Genomic DNA, 21,668 nt, shown 5'->3' on the forward strand with positions numbered 1-21,668 from the left:
GATGATGCTAGAGAAACAAGAGTCATTGATCTCCTTTCTGCTCTGTCTCCCCTGCCACACTGTGTTGATCTTGCCTCCTCAATGACTCTATTCCATTCATAGTTTTTCTACACCTGCTGTTACTGCTCTGGAGCAAAGGTTGGCAATTTTTTTTTCTGTAAAGAACAGACAGCAAATATTTAAAGTTTTATAGGCCATATATGTTGCAATAGTATTTGCTGTAAAGAGAAAGCAGCCATGGGAGACACAAGATTGAATGTTCATGGCGGTATTCCAGTTATTGCTTACATCATAGGCACTGCAGTATGGATTGCACATCCTGATCATGGGTCATGAAATGCTTCTCTTCTTTTGAATTCCTTTCCCAGTAACTTATAAATCTTAACATAATTCTTAGCCCATATGCTATATAAAACAGACAATGGACCACACTTGCTCCACTCACCCTCGTAATGGGTGGACCTGTATTCTTCCAAAGTGCATATGTTGGCATCCAAACCCTTAAAACCTCAAAATATCACCTTATTTAAAGATAGGGTCTGTACAGATGAAGTCAAATGGAAGCCATCAGGGCAGCTCTGATCAAGCATGATCAGTGTCCTAATACAAAGCAGGATGCAGACATGCATAGAGGGACATTTAGAGAAACACAGGAGGTGGCCATAGACATGGAAAAGACTACCCAAGTGTTAAGGTTTGAATAGGATGGCCTCCATAGATTTATGTGCTTGAATGCTTGTGTGGGGCCCTAAAGACACAAAAATGGCTGAAGTCATACACAGGGACTTTCCAGTCATCCCAAGGCTGTGAGATATAGCCACCTGGCCCTCTAGAAAGCCCTAGATAGGGTCCTGACAAGTGTCATAATTAGCTCATGCTTAAAACACCCAATTCTGAGAAACAAAAACAAGGATGAAAACCCACAGAATTTGCTGACTGACAGCCACAATGTCTCATGGAAAAGATCCAAATATACATCATCATCAGCCTAAACCCCCTCATCCAAAGACTCCAAAGGTCACTGTAATCCACCAATGTGACATCACCACCCTATGCTGTCCTCAGAACTGTATTAAAAGTATGTACTTTGAAATCTCAGGGTTGTCTCTGTCCCACTTGCAGAACAACCCCAAGTATACTGGACTTATCAATTAAACCTCTTGCCTATTGCATCAGTCTCAGTCTATCTGTGTCTCTGTGGGAGTGATTGTTAGGCCATTCGGGCCCTACACTTGGCCACAGAGAGTAGCATTCTTAGGGGGTGTGGCTTTATTGGAGTAGGGGTAGCCTTGTTGGAGGAAATGTGTCACTAGGAGTGGGGTTTGAGGTCTCCCTAGCTCATGCTATACCCAGTGTAACACACAATCTCTTTATGCTGACTGTAGATCAAGTTGTAGAACTTTCAGCTCTTTCTCCAGTACCATGTCTGCCTGCATGCTGCCATGCTTCCCACCATGATGATAATGGACTGAACCTCTGAAACTGGAAACCAGCTCCAATGAAATGCTTTCCTTTATAAGAGTTGCCATGGTCATGATGTCTCTTTACAGCAATAGAAACCTAGCCAATACACCAAGACTATGTGGAGTAGAATAGGCAAAAGTAGATTCTCTTCAGCTTGTCAGCACCATCTTCTCCACATCTTGATGTTGGATCTTCAGCCTGTGTGAATTTGAGGGAAGTTGGTTTCTGTTGCTCCAGTGACTCTGTTTGTGGTACAGATGATCTTAATCTGTGATGGGATAATGTGCCCAAAACACCAAGAGCTGAAAATACCAAGAAGTGGCAAGTGCATTTAATATTGTAAGACACTAAACACAGCAGCTCAATCACACAGCAGTTATAGTACTAGCTGTTCTCATTGGTGATTTCAGAGCTGACCTGGAGCCCCAGGTATTTATCAGTACCCTAGACTTTGCTTATGTTAGAAGTACATTTTCACTTATGTACTAAGTGTGGCCTGGCTTGTGAGTTTCAGGCTCAGTGCTGAGATCAAGCATTGTGGTGAACATCAAACACACCCTCTCTTCACAGAACACACACTTTATGAGATGAACTAGACCTACCAGATCTAGGACAAATAATCAGAAAGAAAAAAATACGGTGAGAAGCAACACTGAGTGCCACACACACACACACACACACACACACACACACAGAAGCAAAAAGAAAAAACTACCACAGGAATCATGGAGGGTTCATTCAATGGTCTTTGGCATACAGCAGCATGTACATCATGGCACATATGTGGAGGAGCTTGGTTCATTTCCCAACAGCAGGGAAAAAGACACGGAGGAGGCATTGGAGCTCCTGTTCCCTTCTCTTTGCTTCTGGTGATAGATTTTTTTTTAAAGTTGTTTTGTGTTTCATTTTTCGTTTTTACAGGCTCTCTTGTAGCTCAGGCTAGTCTTGAACTCACTATGTAGTTAAGGCTGACCTTGAACTCCTGATTCTCATGCCTCTGCTTTCTAAGTGCTGGGATTACAGGTGTGCCCACTGTGTCCAGCTTTGTAGTTGATGGTGGTTGTGGTCTGTTTATTCAGGGTCTCCATTACCCAGACCTTGAATTTCTGGGCTCAAGGGCTCCTCTGGCATTTGTAACTTGGGTAGCTAGGGACCACATGCACACACTACCACCTCTTTAGCTTTTGACCACAAAGCTATGTCATCTCTTCTACCCACTCTGTTTACTTCTTATCCCCAAGGCTCTAACATCCTCCCTACTCTCTCACCAGTCCATTCTCTGCATGCCTTAAATACCAGCTTTCCTCCTGACTTTGTCTCAGCCCCTTTCCCTTTCTAAGTAGTTTTATTTCAAATTCTGATCCTTCCTCTCACCTCTGTCCTTTTAAAAGGTATTAGTTCTGGGGCATTAGCCAAGCTCCAACTCTTCCTGGCCTTCAATTATCCATAATCAAATACAATCTGCAACAACTGCTTCCCTTTGCTCTGGAATCTGGCAGCTAGAGCCTCACAGGCCTGCTTCCACTTCTGCCCAGGGGTCGACTTATCATAATCTCTTCATGGCTTTCTTCTGGCCATGTTGTTTTTTGAGCATCTAATGATAACACACTTCATTTTTTCTTTTTCTGACATGGTGTCTGGTAGATAAAACAAAACAGCTGGTGGTTAAAGTAACAGTTAACAATCAAAGAACAACTCGATCATAGTTCTTTTTGTATTCAGAGTTAAAATTAGATCACAAAACCGGTTCCTTTATAATCAATTACATAGTTAAATATTTTTGGTTGATTTAGGTTAGCTGGATTCTCACAAATGACTCAGAAATGTTACAGAAATTGGTAGTGATAAGTCAAAAGCCTTGGACTTATTCTTCATAAAGTTTACCAATATTTGATACAAAATAGTGCATTAAAATTTTTATCAGGTATGGCATCACACATCTACTAGCAAGTAGAGGGGGTGTGGCTTGGGGGAACAAGAGATCAGGCTCATCTATGTGAGATCCTCTCTCAAAAATACATGCATAAACAAATTGTTTTAATGAGCCAGCTGAAGCTACCTGCAAGTAACACCAGTATCTGAGAGACTGAGACAGGCTGTTTGGGCCCAGAAGTTTGAGCCCAGAGTGGGCTAGAGCTATTATTTCATTGTTTTATGTTTTTGTTGGTTTATTTCTGAAACTAGATTTCACTATATAATCTTAACTGGCCTGAAGCTCACTATGCAGGCCAAGTTGGCCTGGAATTCACACTGATCTTCCTGCCATTGCCTTCCAGGTGATGGGATTAAAGGCATGTTCCTTCAAACCTAGCCCGTTTCTTTCTTTAAATTTCATGTATTTAAATTTAAATTATGTATGTCAGTGCACCTCTTTTATGTCTGGTGCCTGAAGAGACCCGACACTGGTATCAGATCCCCCAGAACTGGAGTTATAGCCAGCTGGGAGCCTTCAGGTAGGTAGATTCCCTGGAAGATCAGCCATTGCTCTTGCCACAGTGCCAAATCTCTGGCCTGTTTTGTGGTTTTGTTTGTTATTTAGATAGGACCTCACTGGCCAAAAAATCACTCGGTAGACCAAGGTGGCCTTGAACTCACAGAGATCCTCCTGCTTCTGCCTGCCAGTGCTGGGATTAAAGGTATGCACCCCACCCTTGAATCTTGTTTTACATTTTTTTTGTTGTTATTGTTGTTTGTTTTTTTAAGATTTATTTTATGTATGTGAGTACATTGTCTTTAGACACACCAGAAGAGGGCATCAGATCCCATTACAGATGGCTGTGAGCCACCATGTGGTTGCTGGGAACTGAATTCAGGACCTCTAGAAGAGCAGTCAATATAACCTTAACTGCTGAGCCATCTCTTTAGCCCCTTGTTTTATGTTTTTTAACAGGTTTTAAAAACTCACAAATGTAAAATATCGCCTTTTCAGTGAAACTTTTCCAGATACAGATCTGGTTGTGACTCAGAAGTTGCAGGCATCCATAAATATAAGGAATATTCAAGTAAAGTCAATCAGTACCAGGGGAATGCAAAGGGGGATATATTAGGAGACTGTCTCCCTTATTAACTCTGTGTCTTACTAATATGAACTGTCAAAAGAATTGTTTAAAACAGAATTTGATTCCATCCTTGGAGCTTTCCTGGGAACAAGTCTCACCTCATTGAGCAATGTTCATTTATGTAATTCCATGTGTTATCACTCATCTGAGAAACAGAGAGGCTATTATGAAAATAAGAACACCTGAGCATGACTGGAGGCATCTGGACAAGCAGGTTTGCAAGGTCCTGAGCTGTCCCAGCTTCACATAGGAAACTTGTATACATATTCTAGGGCAGTCTCTCTCCATAATAGCTAGAGGTAAAGCTATTAGAAATTTAAAATCAGGGAAGAGTTCATAGTTAAAAACTGCAAGACAAGCTTGAGAGCTGATATCCTAGGGATTTAACCCTGATATGCAAACTGTTTCATGGCTGAGAAAAATACTTAACTGTGGCTAAGGGCCTCAGTGGGACAGTTCTTGAAAGGCCCTGGGTTAAGATGCTAATTGGTGTTGTTTTGGGTTTTTTTTGGTTGTTTGTTTTCTTTTTGTCTTAGTTAAGGTTTTACTGCTGTGAACAGACATCATGACCAAGGTAACTCTTTATAAGGACAACATTTAATAGGGGCTGGCTTACAGGTTCAGAGGTTCCGTCTATTATCATCAAGGTGGGAGCATGGCAGCATCCAGGTAGGTATGGTGCAAGAGGAACTGAGAGTTCTATATCTTCATCTGAAGGATTCCAGGAGAATACTGGCTTCCAGGCAGCTAGAATAAGGGTCTTAAAGCCCACACTCACAGTGACACACCTACTCCGACAGGGCCATACCTTCTAATAATGCCATTCCCTGAGCTGAGCATATAAAGTCATCACAGTTTTTAATTTTAAAAAAAATGTTTATTTATTTATTTTATGCAAATGAGTACACTGTAGCAAGAGGGCATCAGATTCCATTACAGATGGTTGTGAGCCACCATGTGGTTGCTGGGAACTGAGCTCAGGACCTCTGGAAAATGGCTCTTAACCTCTGAGCTATCTCTCCAGCCCTGTATTGGCTTTCCTAAAAAAATTTTTTCACATTTATTTGTCTGTCTGTCTGTCACTGTGTGTGCCCAATACTGCAATCCGTTCTCTCTTATCCATCATGTGGATTCCAGGACTGAACTCAGGTCACCAGGCTTGCTGTTAGCCCCCTTATCTGCTGAGGTATATACCAGTTCTTTTTTTGTTTTCATTTTTAAAGTTACCATCTTACTCCCTAAAAGGCAGAGGATGACCTTGAATCCAGTGCCTCTTGCTTTTCTGTCCCATGTGTTGGGGTTACCAGCCTAAGCCATCACACCAACAGCCAAACTTAAAAGGAGACCATTACCCAACGAAGAAAAGGGGGAGAGAGGAAAAGCCAAGAAAAGAGTAAAAATGTTTTCCATTTCTACACTACCTTCTGTTTGTCCAAACATGGGGAGTGTCTCCATCAAGCAATTCTCTGCAGATGGAATGCCCTATAAATACTTCCTATTGTCACTGGGGTTAAGAGATTCTGCAGTTTGAAGGCTGGCCTGTTTTAGATGCCATTGGTTTACAACCATCTGCAACTCCAGTCCCAGGGGATCTGTTGTCCTCTTCAGGCCTCAATGGGCATTGCATGTAAATGGTATATAGATATACATGCAGGCAAAACCCCCATACATATAGAATAAAAGTAAACAAGCTGGGTATGGTGGCACACACCTTTAATCCTTATACTGGGGAGGCAGAGGCAAGTGGCTCTCTGGGAGTTTGAGGCCAGCTTGGTCAACAGAGTAAGTTTCAGGATTGCCAGGACTATACAGAAAAACCTGAAACAGAAAAATAAATAAATAAATAAATAAATAACTTTCTTAAAAGTTTTAAAAAGGAGCTCAAGGCTTCATAGAAACATATCAGCCAAATAGCAAAGGGGTATGGTTAACTCTCTTCTCAAAGCTCTTTGAACCAAAGTAGCCAAAGATGAACAGAAAAGGAGTTCCCTGGAGCTGACTCACAAACATATAGTATTTCATCATGCATTCATACAGGCGTCTTGATATAATCTAAGCTGGCCTGAAACTCTCAGTCTCTTCACCTCTGTACCACCACACTTGAGCAGAAATGGCTCATGCTTCAACATTGATGTTTGACACAGTAAAGATGGCTTTAAAGTATATTTGATGAGCTTGTCAGTTAGGAGGTTCTTTATAGTTTCCTGTTGTGTTAATGAGAAACAACACATATGGGGAAAAACCAACTCCTAAGGAGACATATCAGTGTGGTGTGACTTTTTCCAGGGCTTCCTCGATCTGATCTGATCCTGCTCTACATTTTCATGACGGTCTAGAGAGAACCAGCTTTGCAATAAGACAGATCCAATGAGTCTCCATCACACTGGTAACAAATAAGAAGACAAGAATGTGCCTGAAGGCCAGACCCTGTTCTCCAGACACCCACGGCATGAAGGAGGCTGAGTCAATAATCAAGATTTTTGCACTCAGAGACAACACAAGCAGGGTGTCAGTCTTGGGGACATTCTCCTTGGGTGGACCCTAAACTTTCCTATCTTTACTTCAGGAGCCTCACTGGAGAGTGGATGCTCAGCCCCAGACAGGTCTATGACAAATGTCTCTGCTTTGACTGAAATTAAGAGAGGGCTCTTGTGCTCTTCTCTTACTCCCTCTGCAGACATTTCTTCTTCCAGTCACACTCCTCCTCTCTTCAGACATTGCTGGGGACAGCTTAGTGCCACAATACCTGCCTAGCACCTGTGAGGCCCTGGCTTCCACCTTCAGCAACACAACAACAAGCCAAGAACACTACAAGAGCAAAGGGGTTAATTTGGCTTGTTTCTGTATTTATAAGTACATTGTAATCATGACTTCTCATGATTACTGAAGAGAGCCTTGTAATTCAGTGCTCCTTAGCTCTGCAGTTAAATCTACCTAGATTCAAATCTCAGCTCTTTGATCCTAGGCAAATTACCTGGCTCTCTGTACTTCAGGGTCTTTTTCTATCAGAAAAGGTTAATAACATGGTTCCTCTAAAGACTGAATGAGACAAAGTGTATGTCTACACCATCACTCTAGGCTATAATACAGCACACACAAATAACATATCAATCTATACATGGTAATTTTGTCACTAAAGATGATGCTGTGCTCAATTGGCCTTGTGTCCTTTCTTTCTCTCCTCAGCTACACATGACATGTAAGTGTACTTATTTTGCTATTTTTAAGGTTTGTTTATTATTTATATGAGTATACTGTAGATGTCTTCAGACACACCAGAAGAGGACATGGGATCCCATCACAAATGGTTGTAACCCACTATGTGGTTGCTGGGAATTGAACTCAGGACCTCTGGAAGAGCAGTCAGTGTTCTTAACTACTCAGTTATCTCGCCATCTCCTCATTTTGCTAATTTTAATTTTTTTTTTGTTGTTGTTGGCTATCCTACTATCGATGTATTAAAAGTTATAAGACAGAGGCACTCGGAACATCCACCACCAGGAAGAGCGAAGGCCCAGACACATAGGACTGGCAAGAACTAGGTGAGAACTGATTCTGACTAGGCAAGGGGCAGAGAGATCTCAGCGGAGCAAGTGGAAAGTGTGTGCCTGCCCGGCTTGATCCAGGGACCCAGGAACACAGGCACAATTCAACCTACCAAAGCAACAATAGTAGGAAACAGCAACCACTATTCCTTAATATCTATTAACATAAATGGACTCAACTCCCCAATAAAAAGATATAGGCTATCAGACTGGATACATAAACAAAACCCAGCATTTTGCTGCATACAGGAAACTCATCTCAGAGACAAAGACAGACACTATCTCAGAATAAAAGGTTGGGAAAAAACCTTCCAAGCAAATGGCCCCAAGAAGCAGGCTGGAGTGGCCATTATAATATCAAATAAAGTAGATTTCAACCAAAAGTTATCAAAAAAGATAAGGAAGGACACTTTTTACTCATTACAGGGGAAATCTGTCAGGAGGAACTCTCAATCCTTAACATATATGCTCCAAATACAAAAACACCCATATTCATAAAAGAAACCCTACTAAAGCTCAAAAAATACATTTTACTCCACACAATAATAGTGAGAGACTTTAATACCCCACTCTCACCAATGGACAGATCATGGAAACAGAAACTGAACAAGGATGCTGTAAAACTAACAGAGACTATGAACCAACTGGAATTAATAGATATCTACAGAACATATCATCCTAAAACAAAAGAATAGATCTTCTCAGCACAAAATGGCACCTTCTCGAAAACTGACCACATAATTGGACACAGAATGAGCCTTAATCGATACAAGAAGATTGAAATACTCCCATGCATCCTTTCAGATCACCATGGTCTAAGGCTGGTCTTTAATAACAACAAAGACAACAAAAAGCCCATATACACATGGAAACTAAACAATGCTCTATTAAACGATAGCAAGGTCAAAGAAGAAATAAAGAAAGAAATTAAGGATTTTCTAGAATTCAATGAAAATGAAAGCACAACATACCCAAACCTATGGGATGCAATGAAAGCTGTACTGAGAGGAAAACTCATAGCTCTGAGTGCTTCCAAAAAGAAACTGGAGAGAGCATACACTAGCAACCTGACAGCATAGTTGAAAGCTCTAGAACAAAAGGAAGTAGATAGACCCAAGAGGAGTAGACAGCAAGAAATAATCAAACTTAGGGCAGAAATAGACTAAATAGAAACAAAAAGAACCATTGAAAGAATCAACAAAACCAAGAGCTGGTTCTTTGAGAAAATTAACAAGATTGATAAACCCTTAGCCAGACTAACTAGAGGGCAAAGAGAGAGTATCCAAATTAACAAAATCAGAAAGGAAAGTGGAGAAATAACGACTGAAACTGAGGAAATTCAAGAAATCATCAGATCCTACTACAAAAGCCTATACTCAACAAAGCTGGAAAATCTGGAGGAAATGGATGAATTCCTAGACAGATACAAGATACTAAAGTTAAACCAGGACCAGGTAAACCATCTAAATAATCCCATAACACCTAAAGAAATAGAAGCAGTCATCAAAAGCCTCCCAACCAAAAAAAAGCCCAGGTCCAGATGGGTTCAGTGCAGAGTTTTATCAGACATTTATTGATGACATAATACAAATACTCTCCAAACTATTCCAAAAATAGAATCCAAGGGAACACTACCTAACTCATTTTTTGAGGCTACAATAACCCTCGTTCCTAAACCACACAAAGACCCTACAAAGATAGAGAACTTCAGACAAATCTCACTTATGAACATTGATGCAAAAATACTCAACAAAATCCTTGCAAACCAAATCCAAGAACACATCAAAACGATCATTCACCATGATCAAGTAGGCTTCATCCCTGGGATGCAGGGATGGTTTAATATAAGGAAATCTATCAATGTAATCCACCATATAAACAAACTCAAAGAAAAAAACCACATGATCATCTCACTAGATGCTGAGAAAGCATTTGACAAAATCCAACACCCCTTCATGTTAAAAGTCTTGGAAAGAACAGGAATCCAAGGCCCATACCTAAACATAATAAAAGCAATATACAGCAAACCAACAGCCAACATCAAACTTAACAGTGGGAAACTTGAAGCAATCCCACTAGAATCAGGGAATCGACAAGGCTGCCCACTCTCCCCCTACATATTCAACATAGTACTGGAAGTCCTGGCTGGAGCAATTAGACAGCAAAAGGAAATCAAAGGGGTACAAATTGGAAAGGAAGAAGTAAAAACATCACTATTTGCAGATGACATGATAGTGTACTGAAGCAACCCCACAACTTCCACCAGAGAACTCCTACAGCTGATAAACAAGTTCAGCAAAGTGGCTGGATATAAAATTAACACAAACAAATCAGTATCCTTCCTATATTCAAAGGACAAACACGTGGAGAAAGAAATTATGGAAAAGATACCCTTCACAATAGTCACAAACAATATGAAATACCTTGGTGTGACTCTAACTAAGCAAGTGAAGGACCTGTATGACAAGAACTTCAAACCTCTAAAGAAGGAAATCAAGGAAGATCTCAGAAAATGGAAAGATCTCCCATGCTCATGGATTGGAAGGATCAACATTTTAAAAATGGCCATTTTACCAAAAGCAATCTACAGATTCAATGCAATCCCCATAAAAATTCCAACCCAGTTCTTCATTGAGTTGGAAAGGGCAATGTGCAATTTCATCTGGAGTAACAAAAGACCTAGAATAGCGAAATCCATCCTCAACAAGAAAACATCTGCAGGAATCACTGCCCCTGACCTCAAGCTATATTCAAGGCTATTGTGCTGAAAACTGCATGATACTAGTACAGAAATAGGCACGTGGATCAATGGAATAGAATAGAAGATCCAGAAATGAGCCCTCACGTATATGGTCACCTGATTTTTGACTAAGGAGCTGTAAACATGCAATGGAAAAAGAACAGCCTATTCAACAAATGGTGTTGGTCCAACTGGCACTCAGCATGCAGAAGAATGAAAATAGACCCTTTTTTATCTCCTTGTACAAAGCTCAAGTGCAAGTGGATCAAAGATCTCCACATTAAACCAGGTACACCGAAACTATTAGATGAGAAAGTAGGGAAAACCTTAGAACTCCCAGGCACAGGAGAAAATTTCCTGAACAGAACACCAATGTCTCGAGCTCTAAGGTCAAAGATTGACAAATGGGATTTAATGAGATTGCAAAGTTTCTGTAAGGCTAAAGACACTGTCAAGAAAACAAAATGGCAGCCAACAGAGTGGGAAAAGATCTTTACCAACCCCACATCAGATAGAGGCCTAATATCCAAGGTATACAAAGAACTCAAAAAGCTAGACACCAGAGAATTAAACAACCCTATTAAAAAATGGGGTACAGACTTAAACAAAAAGTTCTCAATTGAGGAATATCGAATGGCTGAGAAACATCTAAGGAAGTGCTCAACATCCTTAGCCATCAGGGAAATGCAAATCAAAACAACCCTGAGATTCCACCTCACACCAGTCAGATTGGCCAAGATCCAAAACTCAGATGACAACAGATGCTGGCGAGGATGTGGAGAAAGAGGAACACTTCTCCACTGCTGGTGGGGTTGTAAACTGATACAACCACTCTGGAAATCAGTCTGGCGGTTCCTCAGAAAAATGGACATAGTCCTACCTGAAGACTCAGTTATTCCACTTCTGGGCATTTACCCCAGAGACGCTCCAACACACAACAAAGATACATGCACCACAATGTTCATTGCAGCTCTATTATTTATAATAGCCAGAAGCTGGAAAGAACCCAGATGTCCTTCAGTAGATGAATGGATACAAAAATTGTGGTACATTTACACAATGGAGTACTACTCAGCTATCAGAAACAATGACTTAACGAAATTCTTAAGAAAATGGATACATCTAGAGAATATCCTGAGTGAGATAACCCAGTCACAAAAGAACAGACATAATATGCAGTCACTGATAATGGGATAATAACTCCAGAAAGCTCTGAACACCCCAGAAACAACTCACAGACTGTGTGAAGTTCAACAACACCAAAAAAGAATATATTTAAATTAAAATAGAACTGTTTCACATCCCCCTTTCCTCCCTACAGCCCCTCCTAGTCTCTCTCCTATCCCCTCAAATTAATAGCCTCTTTTCCTCTATTATTGTTACATATATACATATATGTATGTATATGTACCCACAAATACTTAATTACAACCTTAAAAATGTATTTGAAAAAAAAGAAAAAAGAAAAAAGAAAAAACAAAAACAAAAACAACAAAAAAAGAAAATGGATACATCTAGAGAGTAGCATCCTGAGTGAGAAAAAAAAAAGTTATAAGACAAAATATCACCTAGAATCACTACATTCACTTACTATACTTTATTATTATTATTATTATTATTATTATTATTATTATTATTATTATTTTAAAGATAAGGTCTCACTGGCCTTAAAGTTGGACCAGAATTCGTGATGTAGCTGAGGATGAATTAACCTTCTGATCCTCTGGCTGACATCTTATAAGCACTGGGACTATAGGTACACACCATAATGCTTTGTTTGATTGGCTGTCAATTAGTTTCCTCATTAAAGCCCTACTTTGGACGTTTGTTTCCAATTTGTTTCTAGTTTCAAAATGCATGTATTTTAAAACACTTTAAAAATTAAAGGCATATATAGTGCACCATTACCTCTGTGTCTCACAACCACCTGAAACTCTAATTCTAAGAGATCCAATGCCCTTTTCTGGGTTCCATGGGTACCTGGCTCACATGTGGTGCACAAACCTATATTCAAGCAAAATACTCATATACAAAAATAAATCTAAAAGAAAATTTAAGTGTTGATAGTTTACCTTCAGCTTTCTAATATAAGCAGCAAGCACTGTAGATTAAGTTAAAACACTTGTTTTCCTTCCTCAGTTCAATTTCCATTCCTTCTAAATAGGCGAACATGGATGTGGTATGTAAGAGTTCACACTTATACAAAGTATGAGGTGAGTACAGGTTCTAAAGCCTGTGTTTATTTGCAGATATGGTGTTATAATGTATGCATGGCTTCAAAATTTGCTTTTGTTCACCCCACATTGCATTCTGTCTGCAAGCATTTGTCCTTTGGCAAAAATAAAGCCAGCTTCTTAGTATATACCACTGTGTGACTTTTCCCTTTCTGTTCCTGTACTCAAGCTGTTCTTGGCTTTTCACTGTAAATACTGCTGTAACAGTCACCACTACTGCAAAAAGTTCTTGTATGTTTGTTTGTCTTCAGAGACAGGGTTTCTCTGGGTGGCCCTGGTTGTTCTAGAATTAACTCTGTAGGGGCTGGAGAGATGGCTCAACGGTTAAAAGCACTGACTGTTCTTTCAGAGGTCCCAACAACCACATGGTGGCTCACAGCCATCTGTTATGGGATCTGCTGTCATCTTCTGGTGTGTCTGAAGATTATACATAAATAAATCTTTAAAAAAAATCAACTCTGTAGATCAGCCTGCCTCTGCCTCCCCAGGACTGGAATTAAAGGCCTGCACCACTGTCTGGCAAAAAAAAGAAAAAGAAAAAAGAAAAAGGAAAAGGAAAAAAAGTTGTTCTGTTCTTTGTCTAAAACGATTTAATTTATTTTTATTTATGTGTGTCTGTGCTAAGCACATGCACATGTGTTTGTGCATAAACCACAGAAGACAGAACAAGGCATTGGATCCCTTGGCACTGGAGTAAAGAGGCATTCTTGAGGTTTCGGCTGGAAGTATAGCAAGTGCTTTGACTGCTAAGCCACTTCTCCAATACAAAAAACTGATTAAATATTTTCTATATGAATGGAAAGAGTCTATTTGTATTAGTAAGCAACTTAAAGGAAGTAAAGAGGTGATTCGCTTTAGAGGTCTGTGTCTGTGGTCAGCTGGCTTTGCTCTCTTGGTGAGATAATGCTGCTCCCTTCACAGGCACACATGGAAGCAAGACAAGGAAGGGTCCCAACATCCTCTCCAAAGGCACACACTTCCCCTATGCTTCACTTTCTAAAGGTCCCATCTACCAACTCCCAATAGGCTTCAGGTTGGAAGTTAAATCTTTAGTACATGTACTTTTGAGAGATATTTTCAATCTAAACAACACTGCCACTTTATAGCATTTTTCATTTGACAAAAGCTTCTACCCACACTGTTTCTCTGTGGAACCATGGTTGTCCTGGAATTCTCTCTCTAACCAGGTTGACCTTGAACTCAGAGATCACCTGCCTCAGCCTCCAGAGAGCTGTGATTATAAGGTGTGCACCACTAACTGGCTTCCCTAACATTTTTTTAGACTTTAAACACACAGTAAAGGGTGCCAGCATGCTTCGAGATGGGGGAGGAAGTTCACAGATGAGTGCCAGACTCCTCTTATAGAGTATTACTTGATGCCTTATTTTCCTTCACTGTGTGTAGAAAGGCATTTGTGACTGCTTGCTCCTACAGTTATTGGGAATTTGACGTTACCAGGACAAAAGTAAGCTCAAGGCATGAATCTAACTTTGGCTTAGTGTTGGGGACTCTGGAAATAGTCACAGATTAAGAACATTTACATTTTCAGTAATGCAAAGCTTAGAGCAGGCTCCTGGGAAGCATGTGTGGTAGTCTTTTTGTCTTGGTCATCCTGACTAGCCTCTAGAAAGGTTTTTATAGGATTTTGTTTATTGCCTTGCTTGTACCTTGACCTAGAATTAATCTTATTATTCTGCATGTACTTAAAGTGGTATAAAAACAGATTGGGAAATAATAAACCTGATTCAGCCTCAGAACTGAATGGAATCATGTTTTAATATAGTCTTATTGTCTTTTTTCTTTTCTTTTTTTAAAAATTGCTTTTTAAGATTTGTTTTATTTATATGGGCACGCTGTAGCTGTCTTCAGACACACCAGAAGAGGGCATCAGATCCCATTACGGGTGGTTGTGAGCCACCATGTGGTTGCTGGGAATTAAACTCAGGACCTCTACAAGAGCAGTCGGTGCTCTTAACCATTGAGCCATTTCTCCAGTCCATCTTCTTTTCTTTTCAATCCTTACTCCTGCCTAGAGAACCTGATAACTGGCTGAGCTGGTTTGGTCAAATGGTGCCTCAGCATTGGAGCTCCAGTAAGCATAATACATTGAAGGACACTGCAGGAATTGGAGGCACGTGCAAAAAAAATTAAGATTTGGGCCAGTGGTGAATAAACTTTGTAAAAAAGGACAATGTAATGGTAAAATGTTTTCTTGTGTATATGTATTTAGAGATATGCTAACAATACAGAAGAGCAAAGATAATTCTCATAGATGCTTTAAGTCTTTGTATACAGATTAGAGATAGTTTAGTCCTTAGACTTGAGAGAGAATCGGTTTGAGAAAAGCAGTCCTCCCTGCCTATCTGGTGATGTTTTGGTGAAAGGAAGGAAAATGCATATACATCTAGTTTAGTTCTCTTCCATCTGTCTATTGTCTATTTTTCAGTTTGTTGTTTGATTGTTGTTCTGTTTCATGTTAAAAAGGAAAAAGTGGTTAAAATTTTATCTGCTCGTTGTTCACCCTTTGATTTAGTTTTAACTCATTTCAAAGAAGAAAAAGGAGAAGAAGAAGAAGAAGAAGAAAAAGAAGAGGAGGAAGAGGAGGGAGAGGAGGAGGAGGAGGAGGAGGAGGAGGAGGAGGAGGAGGAGGAGGAGAAGAAGAAAAGAAGGCGGCAGTCTCAATTGGCCTTTGGAGTCCTGCACCTGTAGTTGTAGTTGGGTGTCTAGCTCAGCTGGAGAAGCCCTGATAGAAGATGATTGTCTGCACAAGCTGCTCTTAAAGGAGCCAGCAGCCTCTCAGCTTCTATTGTAAGAGAGCTGATGGCTGTATCTCCCATAAAAATCTCTGTGATTTTTGTTTATTGGTTTCTACAGGTGACAAGGTGTTCCTCTTGAAATTACAGCTAGAAAAAGTAAGAATTTTGTCTGGTTTAAATATATAAGATGTGTGGCCACTTCATGTTTGTTTTTGACTGGTTTTCAATGTATAAATATGCTCTGCATGTGTTGGTTACAGATTATTGACTTACAAGTTATTGAGTATGATTAAAAACTTGTAAAATTGGTAGCAGAAAGTTTGCTTAAAACTGGTAACACAAGTTTGGAGTCAATTCTGGACAACAGCATGTGGCATGAACCCACCAAGGAAAACAGGTTTCTAAAATACCTCTAAATTGGGTTATATTTCATGTAATAAGATAGGATTTAGGGAAGTGTCTGGTGAGGTATTGGAGGTTGCACCATCATGCATTCTTATGCAGGAATTAGCAGCCAAACTTTGTAGCTTGTAGCATGGAGGTGATGCACTTGATGTTGATTTGATGAGATTGAATTGTTTGTTGGAGGTTGAGTTTTGTTTTCTGGAGTTGTGGTTGTGTTCTGGTATTAGAAGGGAAACTTGAAGATTGTGGTTAAACTGCTATTGTTCCATTGGCTGCAGTTTGTAGTTTGATCACCAGCTTAGGATTTTAACTCACACATATTTGTAATTAAGAAAGATTGTTTTTATACTATTCCTTTGCATCTTCATGATTGTAAAAGGTTTGCATTTAGCATGTCTGCTTGTAATTCTAAAGAACCCTTGAAGCAATAGATATCACTGGAAAGTTTTGCCTCAAGGAATGGCTAATAGCCCTCTATTATGTCAAAAATTTGTTGCAGCTTCAATACAAAAAGTAAAATTTAAAATCCTTCAGTGTATATTATTATGGATATTTTATTTGTTGATCCCGCTGAAGGAGTTTTACTATAAGCCTTTGCTCTTAAACAACAAGCTTTAAAATTTTGGAGTGGTTGTTGCTTCAGAAAAGGTTTAAAGGCAGTGTCTTTTCAAAAAAATCGGGCCATCAGCTATATCCTAAACAAATTGTAGCATAAAAAATTCAAATAATGAAAGATAATTTACCTACCTTAAGGCATTTTCAAACGTTAAGAGATATTAACTGGCTAAGACCTCACCTTAAGCTCACTACCGGAGAGCTTAAGCCTTTATTTGATATTCTTAAGGGGGATACAAATCCTAATTCCCCTCAACAGTTAACTGGTGAGGGATGAATACCTTTGTAGAAAGTAGAGGAAGCTATTATCTAACAACAGATACAATATATAGTCTATGATCAATTGTTGGCTGTTCCCACCCACAGCAGTCCTTTGGCAAAACGGACCATTAATGTGGATTCATCTCTTTGTCTCCAAGTAAAGTTTTAACACCCTATCATGACGTGGTTGCTGTGTTAACACAGAATTGTAGGTTAGAATCACCACAGTATTTTGGAGAGAATATCTCTAAAAAACTGATGAAACATTTGTTTCTTATTTCAAACAGCAATTAAATTGGTTAGTGCAGAATAATGATATTTTGTCTATTGCATGTGCAAACTTTTCAGGCAAAATTGATAATCATTATCCAAAAGAAAAGTTGTTAAATTTTTCTCTATGCACACTTTTGTATTCCCTGTAAATTTATGCATAAAGCCCATAGAAAATGTGCTTACTATATTTATCTAATGAGAAGGTAGCATATGTAACTGGATTACATGTTTATTCTCTTGAGTTTCATTTCCCCTGCTTCAGCACAAATTATTGAATTACATGCTGTAGCCACTGTTTTTGAAATGTTGAAAAATTAAGCTTTCAGTTTGTATACTGATAGCCAATATATGGTGTGCAATTGCTTGAAATTGTTCCTTTTTTAGCCAGTGTTAATTCTCAAATTTTACAATTATTTATACAAATATAACTCAAGAGAATGTATTGTCCCATACTTTATAGGATATTTAAGAGCTCATACTGAAACCCTTAGTGACAGCAATGCCACAGCAGATTTCTATACTAGGCAGATTATAATCTCATTCTTTATATTATCAAAATAGTAATATCTTGAGACAACAATTTGGTATTTCTAGAAAATGTGCATGTCAAATTGTAAAGACTTATGTTCAATGCCCTCAATTTCTTCCTGTACCACATAATTGTGTTAATCCTCCAGGATTTATACCTAATCAATTATGGAAAATGGATGTTACTCATATTTCTGATTTTGGAAAGTTAAAATATGTACATGTGACTACTGACACCTTTTCAAACTTTCTAGTTGCAACTGCTTTAACAGGAGAAGCAACTAAAAGAGAAATTACTCATTGCCTATGGTTTTTTTTTTTTTTTATGCCTGGTGTATCATATCAGATTAAAGCAGATAACAAAACTGGCTATTTCAGTCAAGCATCTGAGATGCTCTGTCAACAATTTAACGACCCATATTACTGGGATTCCTCAAGGACATGGTATTATTAAACATGTATTGTGGAACTTTAAAACAATATCTTCATAAAATAAAAAAGGGGAAGTTATACCCCGGTACAAAACAATTAATTAAATCATGCTCTTTTTATTTTAAAACTTAAAAATCTGGATGACAAGGAACTCTCTGATGAGTGCCTATGGCACCCTACAACTAGGCATGCTTATACCAACATAAAATGAAAGGATACACCTACTAGCATATGGCATGGTCCTGCTCAGGTATTTAATATGGGGAAGAGGACATGTTTGTGCTTTTCCCACAGGTTGCTGCAGGAGCATGCTAGCTGCCAGAGTGATTGGTGAGACATGCTGATGCTGGGACAAAGAATGATGCTGACTATGAGCTTGATGAGAGCCCTGACAATGGTGACTGGGAAGCTGTACTGGACATCTGTTCCTCACCCACCTTTGTTTGCCTTTAACCCAGATTGGACAAGCTGTCTTGCCTCAAGCTTTTAGATATTGAGGGATAAGAACATGGAGACTGTGGAAACTGACTTAGAAAAATTAATCAAATAGAGAAGTTGTAATGACTCATCTCTTTCCTTTAATGTGACCAGTTATTCTGACTTAATCACAGACTGGTCTAGAAAGCAGTTCAATATTAGAAATAATGGTCTTTATTTGGAAGACTGGTTCTGGACATTTTCAGAGACATTTAAAAATTCACAATTGTCTTGTATGAAGTTACATTTGCAGTGGGTAAAATTGTGACAGAATCTGAACTTTGGACAAATGTTAGTGCATGTATTAAGGCTCCTAATATTTTACTAATTGGTCATGTTAAAATTACTTTTGTTTCTTCTACAGTAAGAAACAAAATTCAATGTAAGTTGTATAAACTGTATACTTTCTAATTGTGTTAATGGTGTTTGTTATGGTGGTTTATCACCCAGCTATTGTTCTATTGCCTGTGAGTATTACAGGGCCCTGGTATTCTGAGAGAGGCCTGCAAATACTACAGGAAGTGATCCAGGCTTTATGTAGAAGCAAGAAGGTAGTGGGCTTGATTATTGCTGGAATAGCAGCTTTAAGTGCATGGATAGCACCATTGCTTCTGCAATTGCTTTGCCACAAGAAGTCAAGACAGCTACTTTTGTTAATCATTTAGCAAAAAAAAAAAAAAAAAAAAAAAGTTACTAATGTTTTAGGTAGTTAAGAGGATTTAGATAGGTGTTTAGAACCATGGATTGATGCTCTTTATACTATTTAAATTATTGGGGAAGAGGTTCAGAGTTTAAGAGTAAGAAGCCATCTCAAGTGTCATGTTAAATACCAGTAGATTTGTGTTACTTCTAAACTTTACAATGATAGTCTCTATAATTGGGAAAAGGTTCAGAGACACTTGCAGGGTATTTGGCATAATTCTAACACCTCTCTAGATGTTTTAACCTTGTATACTGAGATAATGAATTTAAAGAATGCTGCCCTGCTGAGCTTTGGTGCTGGATATTGCTGATAAAATTATTTGTGGCCTGCAGTCAGTATTTCCATCTTTGTCAAACTTCAAGAATGACATATATAGTTTGATCATGCTAGCCCTTCTTGTCCTGGGAATACTTTTATTCCTGCCCAATGTGATAAAGTATGCCTTAACAACATCAATATATTGGCTGCCAAAATACATGGCTTGAAATTAAAAATGGACCCCCATACAAAGTTATTAACTTAACAGACTATTAGTCCACGACAGGTACATTTCTGTACAGTACTTTACCAACCTAAGACAGAAGTGCATTGCTTTTGAAAATGCATATTCCAGAATGGGTAAGAAAGGCATTTTTGTCAGAACAACCTAAGACAGATGCAGTCTTGTTTATAAAATAAATAATGGGGGAATGTAGAGAGCCACTTGCTCCTACACTTGGTGGGAATTTGTCTTTACCAGGACAAAAGAAGTAAACTCAAGGCATGAATCTAACTTTTGCCCAGGGCATAGGCTCAGATTAAGAACATTTACATTTGAGTTAATGCAAAGCTCAGAGCAGTCTCAGAAGCCTGTGTGGATGTCCTTTTGTCTTGGTCATCCTAATTAGCCCCTAGAAAAGTGTTCACAGGATTTTGTTTACTACCTTGCTTGTTCCTTGACCCATGTACTTAAAGTAGTATAAAAGCAGATTGGAAAATAATAAACCTATTTCAGCCTCAGAACTGGCTGGAGTCATGTTTTAATGTATTAATATTAATATAATAATATTAATGTAAAAATTGTCTTTTTTTTCTCTTCAATCCTCACTCCTGCCCTGGAGAACCCGTTGACTGGCTGAGCTGGCTTTGTCAACTGTGCAAGACGTCAGTGTAGTACACATGGTCAGGCTGACTATAGAAATGAGGCTAATCTGCAGGAGGCTTAATTATTAAAGTTCAAAGGACAAAGAAATGAGAACTCTGAGAAGATTCTCTGGAGAACCTTAAGGGAATTGAGAGAAGTGGGGGGTTAGGGTTGTGTGTGTGAGAGGCAGTTCAGGACTAAAGGCTGGTGAGGCAGTTAAAACAGTCCCAACAAGGGTTCCTCTGATAATACAGCCTGAATTTGGCACAGAAGAGAAGGCTTGAGTTCTTTCTTCAGTACGAAAATAAAACTGGTACAAATGATCTTCACTCTTGTGAATTTCTTCCGGAATTGAAACTTCAAATGTCACGTTTGTTAATTAAAGACGAAACTGGGTTGATTTTTAAGACTATTAGTCCTCACCATCACTTACCACAGACCGTAGGTGGTGAGATGTGTGATGTTAGACAGCCAATAGTAAATGGAGGACTTGGCTTCCATGCTGTTATTTCTCAGAGTCTGTCCCTGGACCAAATCCCCAAATGCAGAATAAAGAAGTGGCCAAGTGTAAATGCCAGGCTCCCTGGTTTGTTCCTGCACCACTGATATGTTTTATAAAAACATAAGGCACTTTCCTAAAACATGCCCGGTGAGGGAGCTGGTTATCCTGGGTCCTGTTAGGCTCTGGCTGTCAGGCATCCGGGTTTATTATTTGATGCCCAGGTCTCAACAGACAGCTACACTTTCAGTAGCTGGCCCCGGGGCCTGTTAACTTACTTTTCTCACTGACTGGTATGAGGCGTTTGGGAAAACCGGCGCTCCCGAACTGCTGACTTCCGACGCGAGCCCAGCGCTGGGCAGGTGGTGTCCCGGCCAGGCGGCACAGGAAGCGGCCGGCGGGGCGGAGCGGGCGGCCAGGAGCAAGGCCGCGGGCGCCCCGCCCGGGCTGGTATGCGGCCGGGAGTGACGCGGGAGGAGGGGTCACGTGACGCCCGTGGAATGCCAACAATGTAGCGAATGTCCCGCTCCGGTCTGCGCTTCGGAACCGCGGCG

This window comes from Micromys minutus, assembly GCF_963924665.1.
Source record: "Micromys minutus genome assembly, chromosome: 12".
NCBI classification, from domain to species: domain Eukaryota; kingdom Metazoa; phylum Chordata; class Mammalia; order Rodentia; family Muridae; genus Micromys; species Micromys minutus.